The 18,392-nt window shown below is 34.5% G+C and overlaps 1 pseudogene; it reads right to left on the bottom strand.

Moving 5' to 3' along the window:
* Nucleotides 1–2,753: 2,753 nt before the first annotated feature.
* Nucleotides 2,754–3,237, bottom strand: LOC118613823 (annotated as a pseudogene).
* Nucleotides 3,238–18,392: the final 15,155 nt, after the last annotated feature.

Raw genomic sequence — 18,392 nt, 5'->3', positions numbered from 1 at the left:
TAATGGAAATTTTAACTGAGAAAATGAAAAGGTCTCTAAAAAATGGATCAGAATTAAGAGATTTTCTGCCACTCTAATCTTTAGTTTAGAGAAAGTAGAGAAGATTATCAGAAGAAATTGGATGTCCTACAGAAATAACTTAAAGTTAACCTAGAACCATCACAAATAAGTGTGAAATAAAAGAAACTGAAGAAGACATGAATTCCAGGGAGTACAGCTAGGACTAAAACATTGGACCCCACGTACAAAGTCTCCCAGAGATAGTATTTCATAGGACATTGCTGGAGGACAGAGACTCCTATAAGCCAAATTTATAGGAATGCAATTTGAGGCTAATGGGGCAGAATCATTTATACTCCAAGCTTAGAAGCTCATGCTAGCTTTTTGTCTTTATTATCACCTGTTTTTTAGTTCTGTAAGTAGTGATAAATCACAATAGGACATGTACAGACCTTCAATAAAGATCTTTATCAGGGTCAAAATAATCCTGGGCAAACTACACTTCCAATCCTGTATCCAGTCATATTCATGTTCCCTGAATATGGCACTGAGTCCATCTTAGGCTTGTAACAACAATGCACTCAATGTATCTGGGGTTGGAAAACTAAGGTTTGAAGCTGCACACTGCTATTTATCGGCTACATGATTTTGGTCAAAGCGCTTCACCTCTCAGAGCCCCTGTTACCTATTTGAAAAGGTGTCAGATAAAACTTGCCTGGAAGAGTGGTTATGAGACATAAACGTGAAAGTGTATTATATGAATGTCCTTAGCTGTGGCCTGGCACATGATAAGTGCTCAATAAGTAGAGCTAGAATTCTAACTCCATTGATCCAGAGAAGTGGCTCCTGGATTTGAGTGTAATGGGTAACAAAATGCAGAGGTCATTATGTCACTCCCAGGTGTAATCAGAAGATGATTTCTGTAATAGACCCAAGGACCTCTAAATTCAGCTTCTCTCTGCTATGGTTTGTTTCCCTTCTGTTCTCATTATACTCCAAGACTGACTACATCCAGAGACAAAGCATCAGTTAAGTCAAGCATCCTTCACACATTTAAGTAATCTCCTAAAGGATGAACAAACAGGAAGTGACCACCTGAGGTTAGAGTTTAGAATATGAGAAGAGGAGCTATGGAAAATGGGCATAACTAATAGATGAGGCCACATTTGAACTTCAAGACCAATATTTCAGGTTGCAGATATTCTTTGTGTAGCTAGTAAGGTGGAAGGTCACCATGATAATCCTAATTTCTAGATTTTGTGTGCGTGAAAAATGGGAAGATCAGACAAGTCCACATTTCTTCATGGCAATAATTTGTCAAAGCTAAGTTAGAGTTAACGATTTAGATGGAAGAGACCCTCCTGAGCTTGAAAGTTATCTCCACTCCTTATTGTCCGCTCTATATCCAGTCTTAGTATTGGACTCATTTGTCATCTCAAATGCATTACTGTTTGTCTTAGCCAACAGTACTATTTACATGGTAGGGAACTACCTGAAACGATAAGGTCAGTTTGCATGTTAGAAAGATAATCCTGGAAGGAGAAGGATTTGTTTTTGGGAGAGAGAGATAATGTAAAACAGAAAGATTAAACTTGAGTTAGAAAGATCAGCTCAGAGGTTATTACAATAATTCACACTAAACATTATGAAGGTACCAACTAGGCAGCAGCCCTGAAGTCAGGGAGAAGACAGATTCCAGAGATATGTTGAGGATAAAATTAAGTGAGCTGGTGACTGAACATAGAGAGTAAATAAAGAAAAGGGAATATTTCCGGGCTCAAAATAAAACAAGGCTATGTACAAGGATACTATACAAATGGTTTTTGTATAGCAGCAGAAAAAATAATGAATTAAATCAAAGTGAAATGATTGAATTCATTATGGTATACCCATACTCCAGGGTATTATGCTGCCATTACCAGGAATAAGTCAGATCGAGCCTTGGAGGGATTTTCTCAATGTAGTTAAGTGAAATGCACTGAGGAACATATATAAATGATGATTCTGTTAATATAAGACCAACAACCGAAAAACCTATATATGTATGTATATGCAAATATGTATACATACACATATATAAATGTGTGGGTATATATGTGTGTGTGTATTTGATTATGATTATGAGTATGTGAATGAAGTAGAGGAGGAAGTAAAAGAAAAGCAAAAATCTATATTCTAAAACATTTTTCAATTTTTAAAAAAACTTTTTAAATTGTTAATTTGGCTTATTTTTGAAATATATAAATTCTAAAAATACATCATATCAAGATTGTTTGATAATGATGCTTGTAAATTCCAATTCCGCCAACATTCCCATAATGCTTCCTTAATAGCAATGACAGGGCTGGATGTGTGGGTGGGGTCATGGGAGGAGAGGTCAGAGACAAAGTCAGTGAGCAGGGGCCATATCTCAGCAAGTCAAGTTACAATCAGAACTTAGTCATAGAATAATATGTCTACTACAGGCATCTTTGCTCGCATTTACATTATTCTTCCATTTTTTTTTCCCTAAAATCTTTCACCTATCTCTAATGCCTGTGTAAGACCTCATCCTAAACACCCATTTATTTTGCATTTTTTCCCCTCCCTTTTTTCCCACTAGTATAATATGCTTCAGTAAACTATCTTAACTTCTGGCGGAAAAAAAAAAAAAACATATATGATGATCAAAGTAAGTTTACCAAATTAAAATTTTAGCACTCTAAAAACATAGGTGATTCAATCACTGGTTGCCCAACATGATGATTATTTCTTTATGCATTGTTTCTTTTCCAACATGATGATTATTCTTTATACATTTCCTTTTTCCATATGGGCACCTTAGTTTTTAAAGTATCAATGGCTTAGCTTACAGCTTCAAGGGATGCAGCCCTGTGGGCTGAGGATACAGTAATGATAATGCTCGCTCTGACACTGGAATTAAGCCAAGTCTATGGAATACTGTCATGTGTTTGACCGGCCATTTCTGCCTAATGGGACTATATATTTTTCCGACTTCATTTTCTGCCATTGGTAGATATGCTTCATATTCTAAGCTAACAACTTTTTTCCCTACAAAGTTATTTCTTATAGTCCCTGATTTCTGATATCAGCCAATCCAGGGTGTCGCCTTTCTATCTCATTCCAAAGCTGCAATACTTTTATTTCTCATGGCTCAGAAATGGTTTCTGAACGAATTCCTGCTATTCTGGCGCTTTCTGCAAAATACAATACTTCAGCCTGGCAGCACATCACCATTCCGGCTGAGCTTGCTGCTCCTGTTCATTTTTCAATTTTTAAAGTATATATATGATTCTATTTTTGTCAAAGCACATATGTATGTGTATAAACATAAAAGAGATGCATGAAATGGTTATATGTCATTTAAAGCATTCCAATTGATTTTAATTTTCTTCTATCATTACAGATTATTTATAAAATTGGTATAAAAACTCAACAATATGTGAACTTAAAATTGCTTAAAAGTAAAGTTTATTAATTTTTAAAAAAAAACATTATAAACAAACATCAAGGTATATATTTCAGTCATTTCAACATTTCTCTCATATTAGATTTAAATCCTGCTACAGCTATTTACCAACAGGATGAACTCAAGCAATTTATTTTACTCTCTCTCTAACTCTGATTTTTCTTCTGTGAAAAATGTGAATGATAATCTCAACCCTGAAAGATGGTTGTTAGAATCAAATAAAAGAATTATCGGTAGAGCGCCTGGCCATAGTAGGCTCTCCTCTGGTGGCAGTTACTATTTTTAGCACTCTTTAGAAACCTCCCCTTCAGTCCCCCAAGAGTGACATGATTGCTTTTAGCCATAGCCTACAGATCCTCCACTGATACATTCCTGTCCACTTCCAGAAATAATAGTCCCTCCCCTTTTCTCTAGACTTTAATCAGTTACTTGAGACCAGAGAAGGAATTCTGGGCCACTGGCCAGTGAGTGGGCATCAGAGAGCACACACCGTTTCTTCCTGGTCCTATTTTTAGTTTAGCCACTTCTTAGTTTAAAACTTACCATCAAATTCAAAGTAATTTTGAACACTGTGTCCATATTTAACAATTAAAAGCCTTTTTCACACAGCTTTGCAACTTAGGATTTTGGCGTGATAGCATTACTCGGTGCTAGATGATTACAGAGTGGGTCCTCCCTCCCAGCCCCATCAAAATATAATAGAAATGATTTGAACTTTTGACACAAACATGATCAAATCACTTTGAAGGAACTAAAATTACCTTATATTTGAGTATTTGCTTAGTGTCTGCACGCTTAGAAAAGCCAGAGATATTGAAATGTTTCCTGTAAAGCTGTACTATGTCAGCACCAAAGTGGCTTAAGGACTTTAGTTTTACTTTTAGCTAAGAAATTACACATAAGACTGAATAAAACTTAACCATTCAATTTGAAAACCATTCAAAAGGAACAGCGGGGGCCCTTTCATAACTGGGAGTTAGCCTTTGGGTATTTTTTGAATTTGTAGATTTTTCTCCACATCTTATTTATGTAGTAATTTTATTTTTGAATAGAGTTTCCTTCTTTTTTGGTCTCTAAATTACACTTTAACCTTCTTCAAACAACAGAATAAATATTTTAGAAAACAAACCTTCAGATTTGGCCACTTACAGGTAAAAATTCTATTCTGTTTGTTTTATCATGATTAATATAAAGACAGAAACCAACATTTACTGTTTATGATGCCTCGGGCATTGATCTAGACCAGGGCTTCTCAGCTTTGGCACTACTGACATTTTAGACTGGATATTTCTTTGTTGGGAGGGGGCTGTTCTGTGCACTGAATAATGTTTAGTAACAGCCTTTGCCTCTACCCACTAGATATCAATAACACATCTGCCCCTTCCCCCTACCAGTTGTGACTTTTAAAAATGTCTCCAGACATTGCCAAATGTCTGTTTAGAGGTAAAACCCCTCCCTGTTAAGTACCACTCACTGTTCTAGACACATTTACATAAGTTATTTTGTTTACTCTTTACAACAGAGACTACAAGAATTTCTGTAATTTCCCCAAGGTTACATAGTGAGTTAGTGAGTGGGTTCTTGAGACTTATATTACCATTTATATAATTCCAAAGCTCCTCCTCTTTTAGAGATCCTGCTGAGGGGTGAGGGTAGGGGAGAAGGAAATCTAACTTAGATGCAACATATCTAAAAACATGAAGGTTGTTCTGAGTGATAGTCCTAATACTTTCTATGTCCTCAAAACCCAGCCTTGTCCCCAGGATGTGCTTTTAGCTGCCACCAGCCCTCCTTTCCAACAAATATCTCATTTTTCCCTGAGAGATTAAAGTTGTCTGAAAAGAATTGTTTTTCAGTTTTTCTCTCTTTACCTTAACCATCCTTTTTTTCTAAGACCAACCCCTCTACCTGTGCCTTTGATCATACCTTCTCTCCCTTCCATCTAACCTTGCTTCATGTATTTTGCCTATTACACATGTTCCCTATTACAAACCTTTAGTTCTTCCCTAGGCCTGGCAATATGCTTACCACTCTGTAATGGTTAATTTTGTGTCAACTTAACTAGGCCATGGCATCAAGACATTTGGTCAAACATTATTCTAGATATTTCTGTGAAGGTATGTTTTTAGATGACATTAACATTTAAATTAGTCGACTTTGAGTATAGCAAATTATTCTCTATACTGTGGTAGGGCCTCATGCAATCAGTTGAAGGTTGACCTCTCTTGAAGAAGAGGGAATTCGGTCAGCCAATCACCTTAGGACTCAAACTGCAACTCTTGTCTGGGTTTCCAGCCTGCCAGCCTACCTTAAAGATTTTGGACTTGCCAAATCTCCACAATCACATCAGCCAACTCCTTAAAATAAGTCTTTATTTTCAAATATACATCAATTGGTTCTGGTTTCTCTGGAGAACCCTGATACACTTGTAAAACTTCCCCTGAAGCTACTTTGAATATAAGCTCAAATGCCCCCTTCTCCACAAAGTCAGCTCTACTACCCGCTCTCCCTCTTCTGCCGATGTTGCTTTTATAGTCTTCATAAAGAGATATTTGGATTGTTGGGATTTCTGCACTGTGAAACAAGGACCTTATCTTTTTCATGTTACATTTCCAAAATATGTCTAGCACAAGATGAACATTATAGATAATTAAGCTTAATTATTTGAGATCTGAAAACTTTCCTCTAAACATCTAAAAAAGAATGCAACAATAAATATTTCCTTCTGATATTTCTGTACTTAGATGTTTGAATTTAAACTCTGTTTATTAAAAACATCCATTTTGGGGTAATTTACCCCTGTTTTCTCTTTAAAAAAATATTTTTCAGAGTTTCAATAAAAGAGCAACCCAAATGCAGAAAACTGTGTCTTTGTTTATGGAACTTCAAGATCAGAGGAATCATTTCCCAAATCCAAATGGTGATGAAAATATGTGTGGTGAGTGGCTGGCAAACACTATTTTACTTCACTATAAATTTAACTCCTTTACTCTTGCCCATAATGCTTAGTATGCCCTTATAAAATTAGAACTTTAGAAAAAAATTCAATTAATTATGAGTTTAACTAGATTTTTTTAAAAGGCCAATAAGTCAAAAAAGAAAAGCAACAAGTTTCAGAGAAAGAATATTATTGATATTAGTGAAAAACAGATATATTGGATGAAATTTTAACCTTTAGGCTAAAGACTGAAAATGAGTTTTAAAATAGAAACACATTTTTAGGGAATTATAAGGAGCTTTTTAAAACTCGGTGGTGATTTACCACGGATATTTTTAAAAAGTTTTCAACAACACTCAAAGCACTCTAAATTGAAGAGAGAAAAAATTACCCACAATAACAAAAATACCACAAATCACTTCCGTTTTTCTGTTTGTCCCTGGTTCTGGAGTCCTTGCTCATATAGATTTATAATATTTTCCAAAACTTTATTATAAAATTTTTTGAATATCTCACTCTACCCATCTTTTTTCTTAAATATGTTTTAAAGTAAATTGCAGACATCAAATATACTTTACCACTACAAAATGGGGTTTATTCCAGTTATGCAAGTCTGGTTCAGTATTCTAAAGTCCATCACATCAACAGATTAAAGAAAAAAGTTATGCGATTATATCAATAGATCCCCAAAAAGTATTCTACAAATTCAATACCTATTCATGATAAAAACTCCTAGCAAAGTAGGAATACAGAGGAACTTCTTTGACTTGATAAAGAATATGTACTAAAAAGCCTATAGCTAAGGTCATACTTAATGGTGAGAAGTTATATGCTTTCTCCCTAAAATTGGATGCAAGACAAGAATATCCCCTGTCAACTTTCCCATTCAACATCATACTGGAAACCTAGTTAATACAATCAAACAAGAAAATAAAATAAAAAGTATACAGATTCAAAAGAAAGAAATAAAACAGTCGCTGTTCACTGATGGCATGCATGTATATCTATGTAGAAAATATCAAAGAATTAACAACAACAAGAAGCTGCTGGAACTAATAATTGATTACAGTAAGGTTGCAAGATACAAGATCAATATTCAAAAGTCAATTCTTTTCCTATATGCTGGCAATAAACAATTAGAATTTGAAGTAAAAAAAAAAAACAACAACAAAAAAATAAAACAACACTGTTTACATAAGCACCAACAAAATTTTTTTCTAAAAAAAATACTTAGGTATTGACCTAGCAAAATATGTACAATATCTATATGAGAAAAATTACAAAATGCTAGTAAAAGAAGTTAGAAAAATATCTAAATAAATGGAGAGATAGTCTATGTTCATGGATAAAAAGACTCAAAATTGTCAAGATGTTAGTTCTTCTCGTTAATTTATAAGTTCAATACATTCTCAGTCAAAATCCCAGAAAATTATTTTATGAATATCAACACGCTGATTCAAAGTTTATATGGAAGGCAAAAGACCTGTGAAAGCCAACACAACACTGAAGAGAAACAAAGTCAGGACTAACATTACCTGACTTCAAGACTTATTATAAAGCTACAGTGAATAAGACACTGAGGTATTGGTGAAATAATAGAAAAATAGATTGATATAACAGACTAGAGAGTTCAGAAATAGACCCATACAAATATAGTCAACTGATTTTTGACAAAGGAACAAAGGCAATTCAATGGAGAAAGGGTAGTCTTTCCAACAGTGCCACAGGAACTACAGGGCATTCATATGCAAAAAAATTATCATTATCATCATCATCTAGTTACACCCTTCACAAAAATTAACTCAAAATGGATTATAGATGTAAAATGCAAAACCATAAAACTTCTGGAATATAAGCAGAAGGAAATCTTGGTGACTTTGGGTTTGGTGAAGAGTTTTAGATACAACACCAAAAGCATAATCAGTGAAAGAAAAAAAACTGGTAAGTTGGATTCTATTAAAATTTAAAACTTCTGCTCTGTGAAGGACACTTTTAAGAGAACAAAAAGACAAGCCACAATCTGGGAGAAAATATTTGCAAAGTACAGATCTAAAAAAGGAGTGTTATCCAAAATATAAAAAGAACTTATAAAACTTAGTATTACAAAACAACCAATGGGTAAACAATCTGAACAGACACCTCTCCAAAGAATACATAGATGGCAAACAAACATATGAAAAGATGCTCAACATCATGTTATTCGGGAATTACAAATACTATAACTACTCTACACCTAGTAGAATGGCTGAAACCTGAAACACTGACAATATCAAATGCTAGCGAGGTTGTAGAACAAAAGGAACACTCAGGCATTGCTGGTGGGAATGCAAAATGGTACTACCTTGGGAGGCAGTTTGGAAGTTTTTTTACAAAGATAAACATAAGCTCCATAAAATCTAGTAATCAAGTATTTACTCAAATTGAAAACATCTGTTCACACAAAAACATGCACATGAATATTTGTGATTGGCAAAAATTGTAAGCAACCAAAATGTCCTTCAGTAGGTGAATGGATAACAAACTTATATATCTAAACAATGAAATACTATTCAGCAATAAAGAGAAATGGGCTATTAAACCATTAAAAGACATGAAGAAATCTTAAGTGAATATTGCTGTGTAAAAGAAACCAGTTCGAAAAAGCTACATATGGTATGTTATGAACTGGCCCATATCCCCCTAAAATTCGTATGTTGAAGCCTTAACTCCCAGTATGACTGTTTTTGGAGACAGGACCTTTTGTGAGGTAATTAAGGTCTAATGAGGTCACTAATTTAATAGGACTGGTGTCCTAGTAAGAGAGGGAGAAACACTGACGTGTGTTCTCTATCTCTGCACATAACGAGGCCATATGAGGACACAAGGTGAAGGCAGCTACCTATAAGCCAGGGAGAGAGGTCTCACCGGACACCAATGCTAATGGCACCTTAATATTGGACTTTTGGACTCCAGAACCATGGAAAAAAAATTTTTGGTTGTTTAAGCCACCAAGTCTGTGGTATCTTCTTATGGCAGCCTGAGCAGAGTTATACATAGTATGATTCCAACTATGACATTCTGAAAGAGGCATAACTATAGAAGCAATGAAAGGATCTGCGGTTGCCAGAAGTTCAGGAGAAAGGAAGGAGGCTTGAAAGGTGGCGCAGAGGGCATTTTTAGGGCTATGAAATTATTCTTCATGGTACTGTAATAATGGATACATGACCTTATGCATTTGTCGAAAACCATAGAAATATACAACGCAAAGAATGAATGAACCCTAATGTAAATTATGGATATTAGCTAATAATAATATATCAATATCGGTTCATCAGTTTTAACAAACACACCACACTAATGTAAGATGTTAACAAGAGGCAAAACTGAGTGCAGGAGTACTTTTTCTGTAGTGTTTCTGTAAGTCTAAAATTGCTCTAAAAATAAAGTCTATTAAAACATTTTAAAGATTAATATTATTATCGGAGATAAATACTAACTTTTTCTTGCCAATTATGTGTACTTTAATATAATACCTATATTATTCAGTTGTCTATCATATCCTTAGAGATTTTTTTTCTGATTTTCTATGATAGTTTCAGGTTAATTTTTTTCTCATTTTATAGCTGAATTGTCCCAAATCAACTGAAAATATAGCACATTTGTGACCTAATGTTGATGACAAAGTTGGTTTACTTTTTAAAGAAAAATAACACCTCGGACATCTGAAAACACTGCATATTTAGTTATTTTCACATTTACCGTTAGTCTATTACGTGGAGGGATTGAAAATGGGGAAAGAGTGTTGTACAGGTTTGCCTCACGAAAAGTTGCATTCACTACAATGGGGCAAGCCTTCCTGCCAATTAAGACCTTCCCTGAGGTGCTGGTGGTTGCCAGGGAACCATATATGCCCCTTTCTTCAGAGGTATCAAGGAAGGAATCAGAATTAGTACACCTTGATTATCCGCTCAAAAGACAAAAACATACATTAGTCCTTCCAAGTGAATTCCCAAACCACTCACCTTTTACTGCCTCTCCTTCCCTCATTCTTCTCCCTCTATTTGTTTTCCCTGGCCCTATGCTCCAACTTCGAATACTTGCTCTGGGCCCTCAAGTTCCTTTTTTTCTTCTTTCTGTTGCATTCTGTACAATTTTCTCCAATATATCTTCTAGTTTATTTTGTATCATTTATTATTAAACCCATGTTGATGTTTTGATTTCTTAAAAAACTTCTCATTTTGGAGAATTTCAAAATTCTTCAAACATACACATATACAAACATAGAGAGAAGAATATGATGAATGCCCACGCCCCCATCACCCAGTTTCAACAATTGTCTTTTTTCATCTATACTCCCACACATCCAAGTATTGCTTCGAAGAAAATCTGATAACTTTCAAAACTGTTTTTGTACACATTTCTGTCTCTCCTTAATAGTCATTCCTTGGCCCCTGCTTGTTTGTTCACCCTCTAGAAGATTCTGTCAGAGCCTTGGGTATAGCGAGGAAAGAATGAGAAACTATAACATAGCCAGGCAGAGAGAGGAAGCTGACTTTAGAGGTCTCTGGAGCTATAGCCTCTCCTGAGAGTCACCTGGCACAGTGATCAACTTGTGATGAGAGTGCGGTAGTGACCTCTGTCATATGTCATCTGTTTTACTCAGCTCCTGGGGCCACTCCTCTGGATTCATGACTTGTGGCTCAAGAAGTTGAAGTTCTTAATCTCTTTATTGTATCTGTATTGAACTGCTTTCAAGACAGACTTCAAAGAACTCCTTCAGATACATTTCCAAGGCATATGAGCTCATGAGGAAACGAAACACAAGAGCAAGATCTAGGAGAACCAGACCCACAGAGAGTGTAAACATTGGCATTATTAGACATAAAAATTTAAGTAAGTTTGTTTAATATGTTTAAAGAAATAAGAACCAAATATATATAAAACATATATATTTTACACTCGGAGTGTAAAAATAAAAAATAAAAATATATGTAAGAATTAAGAGGTTAGTATTTGAAAGAGCAAACATTTTTAAAAAGAACCAAATATATTTTAAAATGAGATTATGGTAATGCATTTTTATTTTTTATTTTTATTTTTTGACTGATTTCTTAAGGAAATACCACCCTCTTCCTCTGGAAATGTGGTTGAACTTTAGAAGGCATCAAAGTAAAAGAAGTTTTAAGGGAGGTCTGGGGCAGACTACCTATAGGAACTTACTTCCCTTACGATCCTGGCTTGCTACATACAGGTAAGATGAGAGTCCATACATGTGTGGAGATTATGCTGACCCACAAGCAATTGCATGGTAAAATGGTGAAACTGAACTTTGGGGAATTTTGAGAAATAATTCTGTTAAATAAAATTACAACTGAAATATCTTTGATGTGGCAAAGTTCTTCTCTATTAGCAGTAATTACATCAATTTCTTTTGCCTTAATTTTGGCACCCTGATAAAAACAAAAAGACATAGCCATTCAATATATTAATTCACAATTTTAAGTACTTGTAATACTTACTGGGTATTCTGCCAGATACTATAGATAATCCAAAATGAAAAAGTCTGAGTTACTGCTCAAGGAAGATACAGCTATTATTATTACTAAATAAACAATTAACTTTTTATTATTCTCCTTACTATATTAAAAATAGGGCTGTCTGCTGTGTATAGACATAGAGAAGAATGAAACATGGTCTATATGTGTATAATAAAATATAGTTCCCACAAATTTAAATTTCTCTACCCTTTCCAACTGCATAAATATTCTGGCTTTTTAAAATGTTCTGTTTATATGTATATTTAGTTATGTTTATATTTAACTTTGTGTTAATATGAGGCTTATATGTACCTATCACTTGCAAGGCCATTAATTGGAAAGCTAGTTTAAATAGAAAAACTAATTTTCCTAATTTTCCATTGACTTATCTATGGCTACCTTTATAAGTACCTAGACTATTACATACTGAGCTTTAGTCTGCCAAGGTTATAGAGATTTCAATGACCTTTGTTTTCTTTCCTTAATTTTTCAGCATTCAGAAGTTCATGAGCCAGATATAATAGCCAATCTTTAACATTAAACATCTAGGACATATATGGCCATTACTTAATAATTCTCTGTTGTTGACTTCCTATTCTATATTCTCTCTAGTTCTAGCCTATACTAGGTGAAATTTGTATCCTCAAATTCCTGACTCCTGGTATATACACACTTTCTTCCAGTTATTCAATCAAATGCTAACCTAGGTGTTACTCTGAAGGAATTCTGCAAATGGAACAAGGTCCCAAATCAGTTGACCCTAAGAGAGAAAGATTATCTGGGTGAGTCTGACCTAATCTTATCTAGTGGTAAGAGACAGGGGAAGTGGGAGAAATTTTAAACATGGAAGAAATTTAACAAGGGAGAAAATCTCCGTTTCTCCCTTTTTATGATGGAGGTGGGGGTAGGGGGGAGGAGGGGAGAGGGGACGGTGGCCCATGTAACAGGGAATGCATGTAGCCTCTGGTTGTTCAAAGTGGCCTCTGGCTAAATAGACGACAAAGTTCTGTCTTACAACTGCAAGGAACTGAATTTTGCCAACAACCTGAATAAGCTTGGAAGAGAAATTTTTCCCAGAGCCTCCAGATGTGAGCTCAGTCTGGCCAGTACTTTGATTTCAGCCTTTGAGACCTGCTCAGAGAATCCAGTCATGCTATGCCTGGACTTCTGATCCACAGAACTGAGCTAATAAATGTGCCTTGTTTTAAACTGTAACCTTGTGATAATTTGCCATGCAGCAAGAGAAAACTAATACATAGCTTGTTTCTCCTATATCTTCACTTCCTTCTCCTTATTCAGTATAGTCTATTGCCTACACCTTATAAGGCACTCTTCTCAGAGAAAATCAACTTGCTTACAGACCTCGTGTTCATTTTTATTAGGAATGTTTCACTGGTACATTTTTCAAATTGTGCCCTATGGTGAAGATATCAGGTTTTTAAATTCTTCCTTTTTATCTTTCTTTTTAAATTCTTCCTTTTTATCTTTCTTATGAAATATTTCAGACATAAAAAAAAGTCTAGAGGATATTATAACCAACCACTTTGTATCTATTATCAGGTTAAGAAATAAAATATTGCTGACTCATATGAAACATCCATGTACTCTGCCCCAATCCTATTCCTGTCACCTTTCACCAGAGGTAATCACTATCTTGAATTTGATGTTTCTCATTTCGCATGTGTTTTTTATACTTTCTTTAACATGTACATATTCATAAATAATATATAATACTGTTTTGTATATGTTTTAAGCTTCACATAAATGGTATCATGCTGTTCGTGACTATCTGCCATCTGTTTTTTTTTTTTTTTCCCCACTAAGTTTCATGTTTTTGAGAATAGTATTATTTTATTTGGGTTCCTAGTATCTCTGGCTGAATGCTGGGCAGTCCTTCACCCAAGAATTTATAAGGATGCTGGGAGCAATGACACATAGACCCCAATGGATATGAAATAAAGTTTATTGCTTGCACATAAAGGGCAAAAAGAGTATTACAGGAGAAGGGATCAAGACCACCAGAAGTGAAGCAAGAGTGTGGCCGAAAGAATAGATTGGGCTTTCATACTGGGAAGATGGTGGGGCTAGGGAAGAGTTCTTTTGCATAGGCTGGGGGTTTGTAAGATTTGAACTTCCCACTGGTGCCAAAGGATGAGTGGTTCACTGACCTTCTTATATAGTTACCTACGTATGGAACAGGCAGAGAAGAGGGATAAGAATCTCAAAGCTGTCAATGGTCAACCATTAAAAATGGAATAAACCCCTTTATTACAGCCATGTCGGGAGATACAGTTCTAGTCTCATTTTTATTGTAAATATTCTATTTTGTAATTACGTCACTATCAGTTTTTCTTTTAATGAATATTTGGATTATTTCTAGTCCTGAAGTGTCTCAAACAATGTTGCAGAGAACGTTCTAGTACGTGACTCCCAGTTCATATGGGAAAATTTCTCAGAGTATAGACTTAGGGATAAAATTATTGGGTCATAAAGTATGCATATTTTCAACTTCACTAGGTATTTTCAATCACTCTCTAAAATGGCTGTATAGGTTAATACTCTTTCCAGCAATGTACAAAGTTCTTATTTCTTTACAGCCAGCCCAACACTTGGTATTGTCAGACTTTTCCGCTTTTGCCAATCCAATGGGTGTGATATAGAATCTCATTTTTTAAATTTGTATTTCTTGATCACCCATTACCAATAACGTTGAACATCCTTTTGAATATTTATTATTCATTCAGTTCTTTTTCCATGAAATAACCTCTGTTCTGCCCTTTGATTTGTTTTTAAATTGAGATATGTCTTTTTTTTATTAAAAATTGATCTGTAGGACTATTTTTACATGTTCTAAATTCTAATTATTTATCAAATATATGCCTTATAATAAATTCCTTCAGTTTGGGGTTTGTCTTCATTTCATTTATGGTGTCTTTTGGTGTATAAAAGTTTTTAATTTTAACAGTCTAATTTATTAATCTTATCTTTTATGATGTGTAGTTTTCAAATCTTGCCTAAAACCATTCTTTCCTAATCCAAGGCTATAAAGATGTTTTCTTATATTTTCTCCTGAAAGTTTTAAAGTTTTTTTTGTTCACATTTACATATTTTACTCAACTCAAATTTTGGGGGAGAATGATATGAAGTAGAGATTAAAATATATTTTCTCTGTTTGGATAACCAGCTATCCCAGCTCCCTATCTCCAGCGATTTGCAATGTCTCTTCTGTTACGTAACAAGCTTATTACATATATAAGTTTAGAGGCCTTCCATCAATTTATTCATTCTATCCGTATGCTAGCTTTCATCTTAAACCACACTGTCCCACTCACTATAACTTTAGCATACAAGATACATGATATTTTAAAAAGTGAGTCCCCTTGTTCTACTTAAAAATTATTTTGGCAATTCTTATTTCTGTATTCATTCATATGGACTTTAGGGTAATACTAATTAACTTTCATCAAAAAAGTCTGTTGAATTCTGGATTTAGGGAGAACTGATGTCTTATTGATATTGCCCATCTGTCAACATTTGTTTCTTTAATATCTTTAAAAGACATTTTTTCTTTTATAAAAGTTTTACTTCTTAAAGATTTATTTCTAGTTTACATGCTATGTCGTTTTTATAAATAACATTTTTTATAAATACTATCTTTAAAAATTATATTTTTGGACTATTTGTTGCCAGGTTTTGGAAATGCGCTTGAATTGCATAATCATTTATCTGTTGGTTCCTTTAGATATTTTTATGTAGAAAAACATCTAATTGAAAATAATGACAGTTTTATGACTTTTTTCTTAATTCTTTTATCTCTTTCCCTTAACTCTCTATTAGCTGTATATTATTTATATATATAGTATTACTATATAGTATAGTATATGGTACAGTATATGGTATATACCATATGTATGATATTACAATAGCTATTGTTATGCCCCGATTCAGAACCCCACGAGTCACGAAGGAAATAACAGCCGACGCAATCACACGAGGGAATTTATTAGTGAGCTAGCTAGGACCCAACTCTACACACAGCCAAAGCAGTATGCAGGAGAAGGGCCCCTTCCTTAATCTTACAGACATATTTAAAGGGAAAAACCACAAGCTGGGGTGACAGGTCTTGCTGTTGCAGGATTGCTAAGTCAAATTTGACCTTTACAGACATTGGTGGGAAGGTAGCCGCAGGGGAGGTCTAACTAGCAAACAATAGAAGGGGAATTCCAGGGCCATTCTTACTAGTTGACTACATCTGGTATGTGGGGTGGCTAACGTTCCCATAGCGTTCCCATAGTGATAGTCAAACAGTAATTTCCAAGAACTGGCTAAAATGGAGGCCTGTCACAAAATGGAGTCACTTTGGTTCTTCGGCTATATTATATAATATACTAATTATATATAAATGTATTATACTAATATACTAATTATATATACTAATTATATAATATAGCTATAATACTTCTAAGAGACTATTGTTAACAGACACTATAAGAAGAAAAGCTGTCTAGTCTGTAAAGGGTTATCTTTGATTACTTTTTATTGTTAAGTACAGGAGCTGATTTAAGTAGCTGGATTAAATTATTCATAACGAGAATTAGATCTATAAAAACATTCCAATATTTACCTGAAATAAAATTGAATATGCTGTTTATCAGGATCCATTAGCTTAGGCTCTATACTTTAAGTCGACTTTCCAGAAATGGCAATAGATTTGTATTGATACAGCCAAACCTTGCTGGTAAGTGTTTCTCAGGACCAAAGACATAGTACCAAATATTAAATATAAAAGGATAGTGCATTAGTCTGTTCAGGGCTTCCATAACAAAATACCAAAGACTGTGTGCCTTAAACAACATAAATTGATTTTCCCACAGTTCTGAGGGCTAGGAGTTCCAGATCAAGGTCCAGCGGGATTGGTTTCTGGTGAAGGCCCTCCTCCTGGCTTGCAGACAGCCACCTTCTTGCTGTGTCCTCACATGGTGGAGAGTGAACCAGCTCTCTGGTGTCTCTTCTTAAAAGGATACAAATCCTATCAGAAAAGGCTCCAACCACATAATCTCACTTTTAATTACTTCCTTATTCCAAATATAGCCACACAGGGAGTTAGAGCTTCAAAATATGAATTTGAGGTGGGGGAGGGAGGAAGGATACAAATGTTCAGTCCAAAACAGATGACTGTTTAAATATTTAACTTATTTTCCAGGTTAACTGGTCTTCTCCATTCCTTTTATAAAAGGCATACATACAACGGCCTGACAAATGCTGGTGACTAGAAGGCTGCTGCTCACTAATGTGCCCCACACAACTATTCCAACATGTAGCATGGTAAACTTACTCAGAGTCAGTTGTGTCAATTCCCAAGTTTTTTCGTTACTTTGAACCTGTTTTGTAATTATGTAACTTAATTAATATAATTCAAATTAATACATGCATGAATGTGAAAAGAAAAAGTTATTGTTTCTATGAAAACTAAATTGATAATTCCTGGAAAAATTTAATAGTTTTTAAAATTATTGTCAAAATAGTTGAGAATTACAAAAGATTAGAAAATGATAAGTAAAAATTTAGGATCTGCCTCAAAATTTTTCCTTAAGTGTTTTTAGTCCTCATCCCACTATAAAGAAACTGAAACTGAATATTGTAGCAAATGCATTATATATTATATACATTGCTTTCGTAAACATGTGGATCATGGACTACCCAAAATCAGCATAGTCAGAGAATAGACTTTAATAAGGACTGACAAATATGTGCAATTACACATTTTGTGTTAAAATAAAATGTTAAGGCATAATTTTATTATTTTTAACTGCCTTTAACAACCAGTTGCTTTTCCCAATCACTTCAAAAAAAAAATTCCTCTCTCATACTATTAACCAATGCTATATTAGGGTCATATTTAGTATCCTACTGATTGATGGCTCAAAGGTTGAGCCACAGATGAAATTCCAGTCTTCAACAGTGTCTCTCTTGTTTAGCTCAACAACAAGCTGCCAATATCTACAAATGTGCGAGCACCAGCTCTCGAAAGCCTGTGATTTTCATCCACACCATTAATTTCTGAAGCCAGAAGATGACATGGTAATTGCACTGACAGATACTACTACACAGGATTCAAGGACAAAAAAAATCCCAGGAAAAAATAATCTCTTCTAGAATATTATTTTTTGTTTCGATTGTAGCAATTGAAAATATCTTAATTTCTTAACTTTTGTACCTGTTGTATGTGTCAAGTATAACATAATGGTACATACTAATAGCACTTTAGAAGTATAGCACTTTAGAAGTAGACACTGCCTTTCATCCCAAAACTTCACATTTTTCAATAGTTGCTTTCTTTTGTCCGGTCAGCACTACAACGGGGGGGGGGATGTGGTGGGGTGGACATAGCAATTAATTCACTTTTTCATTTTCAAATAGAGGTACCACACCCAAGAGAAGCCCAGTTGTTACTTAGATTCTCCTATGA

The sequence above is a fragment of the Rousettus aegyptiacus genome, unplaced genomic scaffold, assembly GCF_014176215.1.
Source record: "Rousettus aegyptiacus isolate mRouAeg1 unplaced genomic scaffold, mRouAeg1.p scaffold_m13_p_1, whole genome shotgun sequence".
Lineage (NCBI taxonomy): Eukaryota > Metazoa > Chordata > Mammalia > Chiroptera > Pteropodidae > Rousettus > Rousettus aegyptiacus.
The sequence above is the reverse complement of the archived record's forward strand: the minus strand, read 5'-3'. Positions and strand labels throughout refer to the sequence as shown.